General features: G+C 52.2%; 1 pseudogene; it reads right to left on the bottom strand.

Annotated features, from left to right (window-relative positions):
- Window positions 1–731: 731 nt before the first annotated feature.
- Window positions 732–2,899, bottom strand: LOC145537640 (testis-specific Y-encoded protein 1-like; annotated as a pseudogene).
- Between the last annotated feature and the right edge of the window lie 12,457 nt (window positions 2,900–15,356).

The following is a 15,356-nucleotide window of genomic DNA, read 5'->3' as shown; positions in this document are numbered from 1 at the left end:
ACAGGCACAGACCCACACAAACACAGGTCAGACAAGCACACGTGTATATACACACACATGCACGGCATGGGGCCACAAACCCAAAGAGGGAACGCAGGTGTGTCACTAGCTGAAGACACCTGTGTCCAGCAATGTAGGAGATGGCGTCAGTAGGCACCATGTCCTTCCCTTGGGGCTCCTTGTCCACCTCCTCTCCCAGCTCTTCCGTATTTTCCCCAGCGAGCCTGAAGCTGTTTCCAGGGCTGCCTGTGTGGTGGTGGTGAGAGGCCGAGTGGTGGATGTGGAAATTCACAGAAGACCCCAAAGTCAGCACACAAGTGCACTGCGAACCTGGAGAGGACACCCTTCCAATGATAGGCCTTCAAAGGAGGAGGCGCAGGAAGGAAGGGACCAGGCAATCTCAAACTCAGTGAGCAGCAGGAGGCCGGGGTTTGGCAGGACCCGGGGGAGGATGATTCTGACAAAGATCGTTAATTCATCCTGCCTCTAGCAGAATCACCTAGGACTCTCGCGCTGCAACCACAGCTGCTTTGAGGGAGACTTGCTTCCCTCACACACACATCGACTCCCCAAGCCTCCAGTCTCAGCAGGTCACCTGCCAAACGTATGACCCGAATCTAGGCTCCGCAGCCAGCTTGCATGAAGGCATTTGGGAAAGGAGAGTGTCCCAGCCTCTACATGGCTGACCCATCAGGGCCCACCACCTGACCCCCTCACAACCCGTGTTTCTGTCAGTTACCTCTCATGGCAGGACCTTCCTCCCTGGGGTAGGACTGCAGGGGATCCTCCCACATGTCTTTGCCAATGATCTGCTGGCAACATGAGCAAGGTCAGCCCAGGGCTGACCAGTCCCTGTACCCTCCCGTGAGCAGCCAAGAACTCCAACATCAATCGCCACCTGTGCGCGGGCCCAAAGCAACCCCACCTCAGCAATCCTGTTCAATTCTGGGCAGTTGTGGTCTGACAACCAGTCGAGAAAGTTAAGACTCCTGGCATCCAGCCTGCGGCTGGGTGCTCCCCGTTCAAAATCCCAGAACCACCGGACCGGAGTGGAATGATGCGCCCTATACCCTGGAGGAAGACAGGGGAGACAGGGGAGGGTCCCGCGGGTGGAGAATCCACACACTTGCGCACCCACCCACACCAGCCCAGGAGCCTTGCCGTACCAGTGATGTCAAGTTAATACTCCTTAATGATCGCCATGTCCCCGAAGTAGGGGTTGTCCTGAAAGGAAAATATCAGCTTGCAGTGGGACCGTGGATGGCTCAGCACCTGCACCTGCCAGGACAGGGAGGAGGAAAAAGGTGCAAGCTTCTTGGGGCCTCAGCTTGCCTCCCAGGCGGGCATTAAATGCTTCTGTGATGCCTCTCCAAGGACTCACAGCACAGGCACACGGATAACAGGATCCATCAACTCCCCGCCCAGGGCCCCCACCCACCCGTCGTCAGCCTCACTGACCTTCAAGTCCATCATGTAGCTAAGAAAGTCTTCATCTTGGTCACCGATCATGACGGACACCTGGGGGTGGTTCATAATCTGCTTTAGGTCAAGGAGCCAGTCAGACCACATGCTGGGCCAAGAAGAACCACGAGCAACAGCCCTAGTCTGGGGCAGAAGGATGACACTACGACAGGCATCTGTGAGGATTCTGGGCACTTCCGCTTGCCCAGCCACCACTGACTCCTCAGGCCCTGCAATACCACCAGACAGGCTCATGGCTCTGGGTTCCCTGCAGTGTTCTGCATCCGAGGTGGTCTGCATCCCCCAAGCAGGGTCTCTTTCTGACCGCTCCTGTCCTCCTGGCCTGTGTGCGCTGGGTAGCGGCATGTCACTGCTAACATGGTCCAGATTTGCAGTTCCTGTGCAAACAGCGTCTGAAAGCTATGTGGGGGGCAGTGTGTGTGTGTGTGTGTGTGTGTGTGTGTGTGTGTGTGTGTGTTACAAGGGGTGTTATGTTTGTGTGTGTGTGTGTGTCTCCCACTGTCTCAGCTATTTGCTGTGTTCATCCACATTTGCAACAATAACTCTTTGGGGTTGCTGCTCTCTTCTCCTGTCTCTAGTCATTCCTGACCACGAGGTTTCGACTACTACTCCTGCTCAGAGGTAGGCCTAATGGAGACACCCAAAGTCCTGGCTGGGACACTTACAGGTGTGGCACTGTGCCTTGGGAGCTCACCACTCCCCGGCCCCCAGTTCCTTCAGGGGCCTCCGTCATCCTCCCCCTGCCCTTGCCGCCTCACCCCTCCTGCACCTGCTCCTGCCCCTAGGGCCTCCTCCTCCTCCTTGGCCGCGGACGAAGATGCAGCAGTAAGGATATGCTTTGGCCTAGAAGCCAGGGATGCCCGGGATGATGGCGCTTCTCTGAGCCAAGTGACACTTCCTCCTCCGACGGTTCCTGTGCAGTAGGCCCAGCGGTTTTTCTCATTATCAGAGCTCAGTTCCACCTGCAGGGCGTTTACTTCCGGCCGCTCACTCGGGCCTCCGGGCCTTTCCTGGCCCTGCTCCTCCTCCATCTTCCCCTCTCGCTCCTGGGTGGACCCCTGGATCTGCTCCTCGTCCGCCACAACCTCCACCTCCTCCATGAGGTCGTCCGCCAGCAGAGGGAACTCCCGTCCAACCCCGGAAACCTCTCCTTTCCCCAGGCCACGCCTCCCTCCACCGCCTCCAGCCTGAAGAGGGTGGCCTCTCCCCCTGGCGTGCCACCTGGTGCCTGCAAGTTCCCAGCCGCGCACAGCATCGCGACGGCAGGCTGCGTGGACCCCACGCCCTGAGCACCCGGGCTCCCAACTAAGAAGGTCCAGAGTCCCGGGACTCTCCCGCCTTCTTCGGGCCGCCTCTGACGCTCCTCTCAGCCCTGACCATGACCCCGAGCTGGGGCCGATGCGAAGGGGCCGGACATGATAGCAGAGCAAGTGGTGGGCACCGGCGGCCCAGGCTGCAGTCACCCTGCCGCGACCACTGGCTCTTTGGGGGCGGGGAGTGGGGGAGATGGTCGCAGGGCGGGGGCTGCTGTGTGCGGGGGTGGGGTGGGGCCTGAGGCTGAAGAACGGGGTGCCGGATGTCCTGGGGCAAGGCGCCCTGGCCCTGGGAGATGGGCCCAGCACGCAGGATACCCCGGCTGTGAGCCAGGCTGGACCCATATCTAGTCCAATGGCAGAGAGGGTAGTGGGCGGCACCCTCGATGGACACGCCCCTAGGCCAGAGGCATCGTCCCAGGCTCCTGGGCTCCAGCGCCCCCACGTGGCCCAACTCTGCTCCCGGGCGGCGGCGGGTTTTGCATCTTGCGCTTCCCCCCTCTGACGTTGACTTGGCCTCTGGAATTTCTATCCACATCTTTCCGCTGCACAATCCGAACAGCACACTCCGGTGTCCCACGGGACCTTCATCCCTGGGAGCTCTCCCGGAGTGTCCAAGGAAAGGCAGGGACGCAAAGTGGCTGGATAGTTTTCTCCGTGGGACAGAGAGCCTGTTGCTGTCCGGATGGTAGGGGAGTGGGTTCAAAGCCTAGCGTTTGCTACAGTCGAGCTCCACCGTTCAGGGGCACCAGAGACGTAGGATACAGAGCTCTCTCCGTGTCTCTTTGTCTTTGCTTCTGGCACAGCACTGTTTTCTCTGGCCATCTTTCTGTGTGTGTGCTAGGGGCTGGTGTCTGTGTGTCTCCCTCTCTCTAAGTGGTGCTGTTGACCTCTGCCATGCTCTGGACACCAGCGCTCAGAAGAGACGCTTAACCTCAGCGTGAAGCCAAGCCCTTTTCCTCCTGAGTAAGTCGCACCCACGGGAGATCAGACTTGGTCAGTCCACACGGTCGGAGAGTGCTTTCTCAAACTTGAGAGCCAACAGCGGGTGGTCTCTGCTGAACCGCAGAAGGGGACGGCCGACCCTCCCTCCCTCGCTGGGCAGACGTGAACGCTGCACAGGAGTAAGGTGGGTTGGCCCCACTTTGGACAGAGGGAGAATCGGGACATGCTGTTGCTGGCATGAGGGAACTCCCTGAACCTTGTTCGAATGCCAGCCAGGGAGATGCTAAGGACACCTCCCCGTTACGTTCCACGACTCACCGGTGCAGGAGGCATGGACGTCTGCCCATTTACCCTACCGAGCCCCTTTCAAAGTGGTTCTGTTCCCCAGGTGAGGACACATCCCAGCCTACCCTGTCGCCCTATCCTAGGGGCCGGGAGCAGCGAGGAGATCAACCTATGCCATCCTTCCCATAGTCCCGATAGCCGATATACGCGTTCTGCAGAGTACAGAGAGATATTTCAAACTGGCAGGCTCTGCAGGTAGCGGGTGCTTATGCGACAGTGCTGGTCCATCTCTGAAAGCTTCCAAGAAAGGCAAGGGGTGCTCATGCTCCTGGCAAGGTCATGGAAAGAATGCCCCTGTGCCTGAGAAGGATGTAAAGGTCCTCGCAGCTGGGTGTCCAATGGTCTGTGGGGCCACCCACCCCGTCTTCTGTGCCAGGGAATGCAGCCTGTTCTGGGTCTCGGCTCCTTTGCATCCTCACTGATCGCCCCCAGGTGCTTTCCTCCTGCCTCTCTTTTCTGCCGGGGATCCTGGGTGCAGCACCGTGTTTCCACTTAGAGCTTGCTCTCTCAGTGAGATCACGGGGCTTGTTTCCCTGGCCCAGGGTCTATGCACCTTTCACTAGCTCCTTCACGTTTTTGCTGCCCATCCTTCCATCCCCCGGCTAGGCCTGTACTGACAGGTCACACTCAAGTGTCCTGGCAGGAGCTTACACACACATGTGTGCTCACCCCCCCACACACACATGCACACAAGCGCACGAGCACGTACACACATCACTGAAACGAAACCTGCAGATATGCAGAAGTACAGGCTTTCTTCTCCAGGAAAATAAATTTTGGTAAGCACCCGTCTTTCTTTGTCCTGGTTATTTTCTTTCACTCGCTCATCAATCACGTCAGGTTGCACTTCTAATTCTGTGCCTTTGCCTCCAAGGTTACAAAATGTTGGCATTTGCTCGTGACGGGGACCGAGCTGCAGAGCAGCAGCCAGGGTTAGAAGTGCTCGCCGTGGACACCTGAGTGACATGCATATGTGTTCTGCATTCTCCCATCGCCTTGGACAGGTTCACACTTCCAGTCACGTTGGCTTGATTCCATTGCCTGTGCTTTGCTTCCAGGAACCAGAAAACCAAGGGCCTTTGGGCTCAGCTGAGTTGCAGCACCCCTTTCTCGGTGTGCACCTGTCTCGGTCATTCCTTGTTCATGTTGCAGCCCTGTTGTAAGCCTACCACCCCTTAGGGCCCACGAGCTACTGAGTGAGGGCCCACTGCTCTTCCTAACTGTAGCTTTCTGTGTGCACCTGTCTACCTCTGCCCCCAAGCGCTATCTCCCTGTAGCAGAAAAAGGCCAAAGAGACACCCGAGCCTCCAAGGGCCCCAGGAGAATGTGACAGGCCTGGATCTGATACAACGTTGTGGAGAAGGCGCACTTGGATCTACAGGACCTCTGCCGATACGAGGCATGGAACCTGAGGCCCAAAAGGAAAGGAGGCATCCTTACCCTTCAGCCCTTCCGTTTACTACTACCCAGACCCACGGAGCCCCCACATGGATGGTGCCCTGGGAAACCGGCCCTCTCTGGTGCCTTAGCTCATGCCTCCCTTGTGCAGAAAGCAGCATTTCTCCCCACATGTACCACGACGGCTTGATTCCACCCCAGGCCTCAATGATTTGCTAAATGCCAAGGCTCTCTTTCAGTTGCACTCAGTAGGCTGAGGTAGGATTCATTATAGTCGGGCATCCCTGCTAGCCTACACAGCCCATGCGCCAAGGAAGCCAGGCCCCGATTGGGCCCAGAGACAGCCAAGATGCTCACTTGGAATCCAGGATCCCTCTGAGTGTCGCCTATTGCCGATTCGCTACGACAACATCAGAGTTTCTGCTCCAGCGAGACTGTCAGAATCTTCCCTCAGGGGAAGACCCACACCTTTGCTCCTGTGGCCTCCACAGCCAGGGACGAGTCCCCAGAGAAAGGAAGGAATTCTCGTCAGGACTTTCAGCATGAGCAATGGGGTATTTTTGGCCGGATCGCTATGGCCTAGCCCCTGGAACCTGAAAACCAGCAGGCTCCGAACCGCCCCCCGGGGCATCCCTGTCTCCCACTGTCCCAAGGTTCCTTGCAACATGCAGCCAACCCACCACTCTTGCTTCCTCCCTTGTCCCTCCCAGTGTCAAAACAGAGCAACTGCAGGCAGGTGCTAATGTCTCTAGAGTATATGCTGTCGGCTTTACAGCAACAAAAAATGTCATGACAAAAGTTCTGAAGCTTTTCAAAGGTAAAGCCTGTATGTTTAGAAGATAGTTGTTGACTTCACCGCTTATGAGGTATTTATGACTGTTCTTTGGTGCTGGCTGATTTTAAGATTATCACCGGTTTCCAGCCCCCTGTTACTTAGGAAAGCACCCACTCACTTCTGAGAAGTCAAATGATCACCCATGAGCTTCAGCACTTCAACAATTTCGAAGACTAATGAGCGAGTTTTCTCTTTAAGATAATACATGCATTTCACAAGAATCCCAAGTTGTGACATGGTCTGTTCATTAAAACAAACAAACAAAAAAGCCTCTCTCTCTACCTTGTACTTTTGAAGTTTTAATTTTGCTGATATTTATAATCTGTTCAGCTTGAGAAATTTCTTTCAAAAATTTTGCTTTCAAAATCCAGATTCCAGGGGTACAAGCATATACATTCAGACTGATTAAAGGAAAAGCAGGAGAGTTGGTGAGGCAGTGAAACCCCTGGAACTCTTGTGCATTGCTACGGAAGTATGAATCAGTGCTGCTCTTTAGAAGAGAAAAGTGGTGGCTGGCATAACTGCACATATGCATGTCCAACCCCAACAACCACGTTCTTGGGTATATTCCCAGTAGAACTGTGTATTAAGCTAACAGAGGGCATGCAAAAAGATGTTTCATGACATCTCTTACACTGTTGGTGGGAATATAAACTGGTGCAGTCACAGTAGAGAATAGTGTGGAGGTTCCTTAGAAACTACAATAAAGCTATCATATGAGCCAGCAATCCCACACCCAGGCATATATCTGAAGAAAACTCTACTTGGAAAAGATCCATGCATCCCTATGTTCAGAGCAGCACTGTTTACAACAGCCAAGACATGGAAGCAACCACAGTGTCCATCAGCAGACGAACGGACAAAGAAGATGTGGTACATACACACAACGGAGTATCACTAAGCCATCAAAAAGAATGAAATGATGCCATTTGCAGCAACATGGATAGACCTAGAGATTATCATACTGAGTGAAGTCAGGCAGAGAAAGACAATTACCTTATGGTATAACTTATACATGGAATCTCATGCAAATGGACTTAGGAAACAGAAACAGACTCGCAGACATAGGAAACACACTTATACTTACTGAAAGGGAAAGGGGTTGGGGAAGGGATAAATTAGGCCTTTGGGATTAGCAGATACAAACTGCTATATACAAAAATACATAAGGTCCTGCTGCATAGCCCAGGGAGCTCTATCTGATATCCTGTAATGAAAACCAATCTGAACATTCATACATCTTTCTATCCGAATCACTTTGCTGTGCACCAGAAACTAATACAACATCATAAATCCACTATAATTCTATAAAACAAAAACAAAAATGAACTCATATATATATATATATATATGTGCTGTTGCTTCAGTAGTGTCTGCTCTTTGTGACCCTATGGACTGCATCCTTCCAGTATATACAGGCTTCCCTCATGTCTCAGACAACAAAGAATCTGCCTGCAAAACTATAGGTTAACATATATATATCAGTTCACTCCAGTTGCTCAGTCGTGTCTCACTCTTCGCGACCCCATGGACTGCAGCACACCAGGCCTCCCTGTCCACCACCAACTCCCAGAGTTGACTCCAAGTCACGTCCATCCAGTTGGTGATGCCATCCAACCATCTCATCCTCTGTCATCCCGTTCTCATCCCACCTTTAATCTTTCCCAGCATCAGGGTCTTTTCAAATGCGTCAGTTCTTCACATCAGGTGGCCAAAGTATTGGAGTTTCAGCTTCAGCATCAGTGTTTCCAATGAATCATACATATATATATATATATATATATATATGTGTGTGTGTGTGTGTGTGTATGTAAACCTTACATATATATGTAAACCTTACATATATACCTGCATATGTCTAAAGAATGTTCCTAACAGGTCCATTCATAATAGGCCCAAAATGCCAGCTACCCAAATGCCTACAGCATTTCTCAGCTTTTGTGCTGGGAGTCCATTTGATTAAGGTCTGACGAGAGTCCATCCTTAAGGGTAAGGACCATCCTTAATAGACAGGCCAGATGGGGTGTGTTTCGGCAAGTGTGTGTCCATTCCAAAAGAGTGTCAGTTGCCACCATCTAGGGGTTTTGTGAGTAGGCCATTGTGAGCAGCAATGAGTGTGTGGGTGTTTGGGAGAGGGGTGACCGCGTGCCTGGGGGTCACTGTGCATTTGGTGATTCTGCAGTGTGGGACCCCAGCCCCCGGCCCTCCCTACCCACACCCCCGGGCATCCAGGCCCTTGTGTCTCCACAGCTCAGCAGTATAACATGGTTTTCCCCTGTCAACCTCATGTCCGGTCTCCTGAAAGACCTGGGCCCGGGCGGGGAGTAGGTAGGGGTGGGGAGGGGTGAGGGTCAGGGCCCAGGTGGAACCCCCTGCCAGGGAGACAGTGATGCCAGGATGTTAAGCTCACAGAGGGGGTGTGAGGCCAGAATTTCCAGTCCTCCAACCCTGATAACCACAAACTTGTTTCAGGCAGTTTTAACTGCTCGATCTGAGCACCCGTGTAGAACGGGGGTGTGAAGGGGTTGTGAGCCGCTCCTTCCCCGCTTTTGTCCTGGTGGTCCCCAGGCACCTTTGAGGAAAAAGGTACCTTTTCCTAAAAGGTGCCCTTTTCCTAAATAATTGAAGCAGATGTACAATGCATAGAAAGGAGGCCAAAAAGATGCTATTTGAGTTAGTTCGAGTTTTCTCAGATTCATGTTCATTGAGTCGGAGATGCCATCCAACCATCTCATCCTCTGTTCTCCCCTTTTCCTCCTGCCCTCAATCTTTCCCAGCATCAGGGTCTTTTGAAATGAGTCAGTTCTTCGCATCAGGTGACCAAAGGATTGGAGCATCAGTCCTTCCAATGAATATTCAGGATTGATTTCCTTTAGGAGGGACTGGTTTGGTCTCCTTGCTGTTCAGGGGACTCTCAGGAGTCTTCTTCAGCACCATGTATGAGACCTTGGCAAATTGTTTAACCTCTGTGCCTCAGTTTTTCTATCTGTGAAAGGGGGAATGATAAAATGGGTCCTGCCTCCTGGGGCAATTGGGAGAATTAAGTGTGTCATATGCAAAATAACTCACTCGGGTTGGTATCCGGCTTTCAAGAACCAATTGTTTATCTTTTAAAGATTTTTTACAGTGTGGACCATCTTTTAATTTTTTTATTGAATTTGTTTTACAATATTGGTTATGTTTTATGGTGTTTTGTTTTTTTTTTATCACAAGGCATGTGGGATTTTATCTCCCTGACCAGGGGTTGAACCTGCAACCCTGCACTGGAAGGCGAAGTCTTAGGAAACGATATTTAAATCCTCGTTATCATTCTGCCGATGCAGTATCAGGTTAACCCATGTATGAGCCGGAATGGCTTTCCTACATCTCAATATGTGAAAACTTCTTTATTTCCAAAAGCCACAAGGATATTCTAAATATCTGTGTAAAACGGGAGGAGATCCTAGTCAGTGGGAGAGAGATACAGAACTAAAGAATAACTTTATTCACTCCTGGATTCAGCACAGCCTGGTGGCTGGGGATAAATCATAACAGATCAACATAAACATGAAACATAACAGATCTCGTCAGTGGTGGAAACCGTAGCCATTCTCCTTTGCTATAAAAGGGCTTCCCTGATGGCTCAGTGGGTAAAGAATCTGCCTGCAATGCAGGAGACACAAGAGATGCAGGTCCAATCCCTGGGTCGGGAAGATCCCCTGGAGAAGGGGATGGCAGCCCACTCTACTATTGTTGCCTGGAAAAACCCATGGACAGAGGAGCCTGGTGGGCTACAGTTCACGGGGTCGCGGGGTTGCACTAAGTACAGACACAACTTTCCTCTAGTGATGGCAGCTATTAGGTGACACAGGATTGCCGAGCTAGGGACTACACTTCCCAGCATCCGTTACAACTGCATGTCGCCATGTGACCCGTTCTGGCCAACGAGAGGTGAGGAACAGTGATCTGGGTTTCTTGTAGGAGTCGCCCTTTGAAGGACTGAAGCATGTCTTCCCCTCTTCTCATCCCCCTACTTTCCCTGGAACCAGAAGCTGGACTGAGTGTAGGGGGTGAGCCCCCTCCAGACACGTGGCACAGAGCACCAAGGTCAAAGGACCCTGGCTGCCCAACTCCACAGAGCTGCACCGCCCCAGCCCTGGGAGTTTCACACACAGACCACAGCCTTGGGAGAGACAGCAAGTTGGGTTCATTGAAGCCGCCATATTGGGGGTTTCACATGACAGTAGCCCAGCATGCATGATAGGGGGGCATGCGGGTGGCCTGGAGCGGGAGGCCGGGGGGACCTCAGGTTTCAGGAGATGTAGAGGACGTTGAGACCGCACAGGGGACACTCCCAGGCCTGGATCTCCTGATACTTTGCACGAGGCTTCGAAGGGGAGGTGTACTTCGGGCCAGCTCTCAAACTTACAGGAGAAGGTTGCGAGTCAAACTCGGAGTCGCTCGAATCCATGTAGAAGGTGAAGCAAAAACCCAGCTGGAAGGAAAGAAAGACCACAGAGAGGAGAGAGAAGAACTTTAGTGCCCAGGGGGAGAGGGCCCCCCCCCCTTAGTTTGAGGAGCTGATCATGGACTTCAGGGGCGACCCACCTGGGGTTGAATTCCTTCTTCGCCCAGTACAGCTGGGGATCCTGAGGCAGATAACCTGACCTTCCCTGGCCGCAGTTTGCATTTCTGTATAATGGACTATAAGTAACCGATCCCTCACAGAGGTGCATAAGGACTGAACAAAGTAATCCAAAAATGGATCATTAAATGTAACAAAGTTTGCCGCTTTGTGAGAGCTGGAAAGCCCTCAGCTGTGACAATGTTTGCTTTGCTGATTTTCTTAAAACCATCTGCTTTCCTAAAAAATTAAACACTTCTTCCCAACAGAAAGCTTCACCCACAGTGCTGGCAGTATTGAAGCTGTAGTAATTTCTGGGAGGACTACTATTTCCATCCCGCGGTTTTTGAGCATTTAGGACGCTTCAGCCTGAATGACATGTCAGGTCCCATTTAATCCTCACGAGGTGGCCTCTGATCTTATTTCTCCATCCTGCAGATGAGGAAATAGGGCTAGGGAGGCCCTGGTAAGCGTTCCCACTCTGACATTTGATCAGACGTATAGGTTGGGAGCATGCGGCACTCAGGATTAGAAGTGAGTACATAACCTTCTTGATTCTCCAGGCAAGGATACGGGAGCGGGTTGCCATGCCCTCCTCCAGGGGATCCTCCCAACCCAGGGATCAAACCTGTGTCTCCTGTACTGGCAGATGGGTTCTTTACCACTGGCACCACCTGGGAAGCCCATTTTTCCAGGTAAGCGTGGCACAGATGTGAACTCATTTCATTTTCCTAGTAATCCCATGTGGGGTTCCTACTGCCCTGTTTCACAAATGAGGAAACTGAGCCACAGAGGAGTTCAGGAACTGGTCCTGGGTCCCACAGCTGGTAGTGGCTGAAGCTGGGTTTGAACCCAGCGCTGAGACCCTGGAGTTGGGGCCCTTAGCCTCAGAGGGCTGGGATGCCAGCTGGGAGGCTTGGGGTGGGCAGGACAGTGTTCCCTCCACACGGTGCCCTCACCTCTGCAGAACTGTCCTCCTGTTCCCAGGTTATCAGCCCTTCCCACTTGGGACATTTGGGGTCCAGATCCTTCTTGCGATGGGTGGGGCAGGGGTGTCCTGAGCATTGCAGAAATGCTAAGCAGCATTCCTGGTCACTGGATGCCATTAGCACGACCACTTCAATTGTCACAAACAAAAATGTTTCCAGACATTGAAGGCGTCCCCTGAGGGGCAAACCGCCTCTGGAGGAGAATCACCACCTCATCCCTTCCTTGTGTTCTCCAGGTTTGGGGAAAGGGAGGGATCGCCTTCCCATTGCATTCCCATGGTCAGCTGACTTGGCCTGGGGCCATTAGGGTCCTGCATCACCTCAGTTCATGACTGGTTCTGTGGAGGACACAGGTGAGCAAGGGCCTGGAAGGCACAGTCAGAATTCTCTCTGCTTCTAGGTTATTTAGTGCATCTACAAGTGTCTCTCCAATGAGTCCCTATTAGAAAGGGGAAAGTCAGATATTATTCAGCAAAGAACTGGGACAAGCATCTTGGCCCAATGGCTCAAAATTCACATCACCAGTGATGGCGCACAGACCTCATGTGCATCAAAATGTGATGTTCTGAGAAGGACACGGCATCACTTAGGTGGTGCTCCAGAGATCAGAGCTTATCCTGAATCTCATTCATAGGGAGATGGCCAAAAATGCAACCGATAAACCACAATATGGGATGGGGGTGACTCTGGACTTCAAAATGCCTTCATAAAAGGCAAACAAGGCTTAGGAGACTGTCTAGCGTAAAGAAAACTACAGATACGTTACTAAGTACAACCCCTGCATACACAACTAGACCTAGTGTTGGAGGGAAAAGAATGCCAAAGGGACAGTATGGAGCATACTATTAATATCAAAACTGATACAGGGATAAGATGAAGTGTGTGTCAGGGCTGAATGCAGGAAGGTGACCATAGCCCCACCCTTAAATAACAGAATATTGCATTTCTCAGGCGATACACACTTAGGTATATTATGTGTAGATATACTGCAATAAATATACATATATATTACATTTTGTTAAAGAAAATACACAAACAGAGAAAATGTTAGCAATTGGTGAATTTGGGTGATCTTTAAACCGTCTGTGACTCTCACGTTCTTTTCCAATGTGATTTCTAAGGAGTCCTTCCCAGGAGTGCTACAGGCACTAATAGGAAAGACATTCTCGCAGGCATCTGACACAGGGCCTCCCCTCCCCCCTCCCCACGGCTGCCCCTGGTTCTCACCAGGGTCCCTCCAGGCTCCCTTCTGGCCTGTTAAGAAGCCCAGAGACACAGCAGATGCCTCGTTGGCCAAGGGTGAGTCACGTGCCCAGCCCAGGTACAATCACAGGGAACCTTGGCACTGCCAGCTCTGATTGGTCGGGGCGGACCTGGAGCTGGTCTGAGGATGGGATCAGATCCATCCAAAGAGCATGGAGACACGTGGTCTCCCCGGAAAAGTCAAAGTGGTTAGTAGGAAAAAGAAGAATGGTACCCAGGTAGACAAGGCCATGCTTGCCTCCACAGGAGGGACCGTTCCCGAATTCATTCCTTCATTTAATCAGCCCGTGTGTATACAGAGCCTGACACCGGTTACACCTGATCTAGACAGGGGATGTGTCACTGAAGAACACGGGGGTTCCTGCTGGCATCCTCCCCCTGAACTACTCTCCTAAGGGAGACAGATTAGGAGCAAATAGATACACAGTGTAATCTCAAGTAGCAGTAACAGTGCTGAAGAAACTCAGCAAGGCAAGGCATCGGGGAGGCAGTGTCAAGGGCGGCTTCATGAAGGAGGTGACACAGGAGCAGAGGTTGGAATCAGCAAAGAGAAGGAGGCAGGAAAGAGGGCAGCACCCTCAAGGAAAACCATCCCCTCCACAGGAAGGGGTCCCATCTGGGACGGCGGAGGGGCACAGGGCACCCAGGCACCCAAGGGTCTCTGCTGGGCGGAGAGGCTGGCCGATAAGCCTGACCTCTCAGGCCCAGGGTTCTCTGGGCAAAGGAGAAAACAACTAGACCCACCATGCCACACGTCGGCACCCGTTTGGCTGACACTCTTGCATTCTTTCCGGTGGGCCCCCTTTGCCGACCGGTAGTGCTCTCAAAAGGCAGGGCTGAGCGAGGAAGAAAGAGGCATGAGGCTATCTCGCCGCTGAGGCTTGAGAAACTCGATAATAATAAGATGCTCATCAGGAAACCAGTGAAGACGGCTAATACCTGTGGAGTACCTGTTATGTGTCAGGTGTGCTTTTAAGTGTTTTGCAGGCATTAGCTTGTTTGGCTGTTCATAATAATTCTCTGAGATGGGCACTATATTCCTCCAACTTAGCAATAAGGAAACAGAGAGCTTAGGACCCTTGTGGGAGTTTGCACAGCAGTGCCTGCAGAGATGCATGAAGTTGCATCCTGAAGGTCCCCAGGGAACAGACAGGGCTTGTCAGTGAGTGGAGAGGCTAGAGTTAGACAACAGGAGCTCTGGAGATAGTGACGCCCTGGGGCGCCCATGCCCAGGAGGAAGGCACAGCTGATACACAGGTGCCAGTGGGGCACGTCTCTCCAGAAAACACGAGAGTTTCCTCGAAGAAGACAGACATGTCAATTTGGAGTCAGAGTTCCTGCTATTTCAAAGCTGCGCACAAATCCATCTATTTCCTTACACACTCCTCCACTCCTGGCCTCTCTCTGGAGGAGCATCCAGGCCACCTGTGCAAACGTCCCCTCGGACACTGCCATCTCCCTTTCTAAACATATGGTCCTGGATCCACTCCCCTGTGTAATGTGACCCAAGTAGAGTCCTGTTTCTACTTGCATATATTGTCATCATCAAACACTGGGAATAACCCAAATGGCCACCTGCACGAACCTGGTTAAGCTTCCCTGATGGCTCAGTGGTAAAGAATCTGCCTGCCAGTGCAGGAGACACAGGAGACCTGGGTTCAATCCCTGGATCCAGGAAGATCCCTGGGAGAAGGAAATGGGAACCCACCCCAGTATTCTTGCCTGGAGGATTCCATGGACAGAGGACCTTGGCAGGGTTACAGTCTGAAGGGCAGCAAAGAGTCGGACATGACCGAAGCAACTGAGCACACACACATAGCACAGAGAGACTGTGGAATCCCAGGCAGCTGGAACACAAACCAGGCATCCTGAGAGGGAGAGCCCTCGAGATGGACAGGGGACACAGTGCTTAAGGTCAAAGACCCCCAGGCCAGATGGCCAGGGTTCCGATCCCACTGTGAGCTGATGATTCACACTTGTCACCCTTCAGATTTCCCATCTGAAAAGGCGGTAATTCCTGTCCCTCCCTCACTGTGAAGCATGTGTGACTGGATGTGTGGAAAGACTTGGGACTGTGACTGGAAGATTCTCAGTGTCAGATCAGAACTAAATGAAACAAGACCCAGTATGAATGAAAGTGGCATGTGTAGTATGCACCCGTATATCAGACATAAATACACAGT

The sequence above is a fragment of the Giraffa tippelskirchi genome, chromosome Y, assembly GCF_054371585.1.
Source record: "Giraffa tippelskirchi isolate mGirTip1 chromosome Y, T2T-mGirTip1v1.2.pri, whole genome shotgun sequence".
NCBI classification, from domain to species: Eukaryota; Metazoa; Chordata; class Mammalia; order Artiodactyla; family Giraffidae; genus Giraffa; species Giraffa tippelskirchi.
The sequence above is the reverse complement of the archived record's forward strand: the minus strand, read 5'-3'. Positions and strand labels throughout refer to the sequence as shown.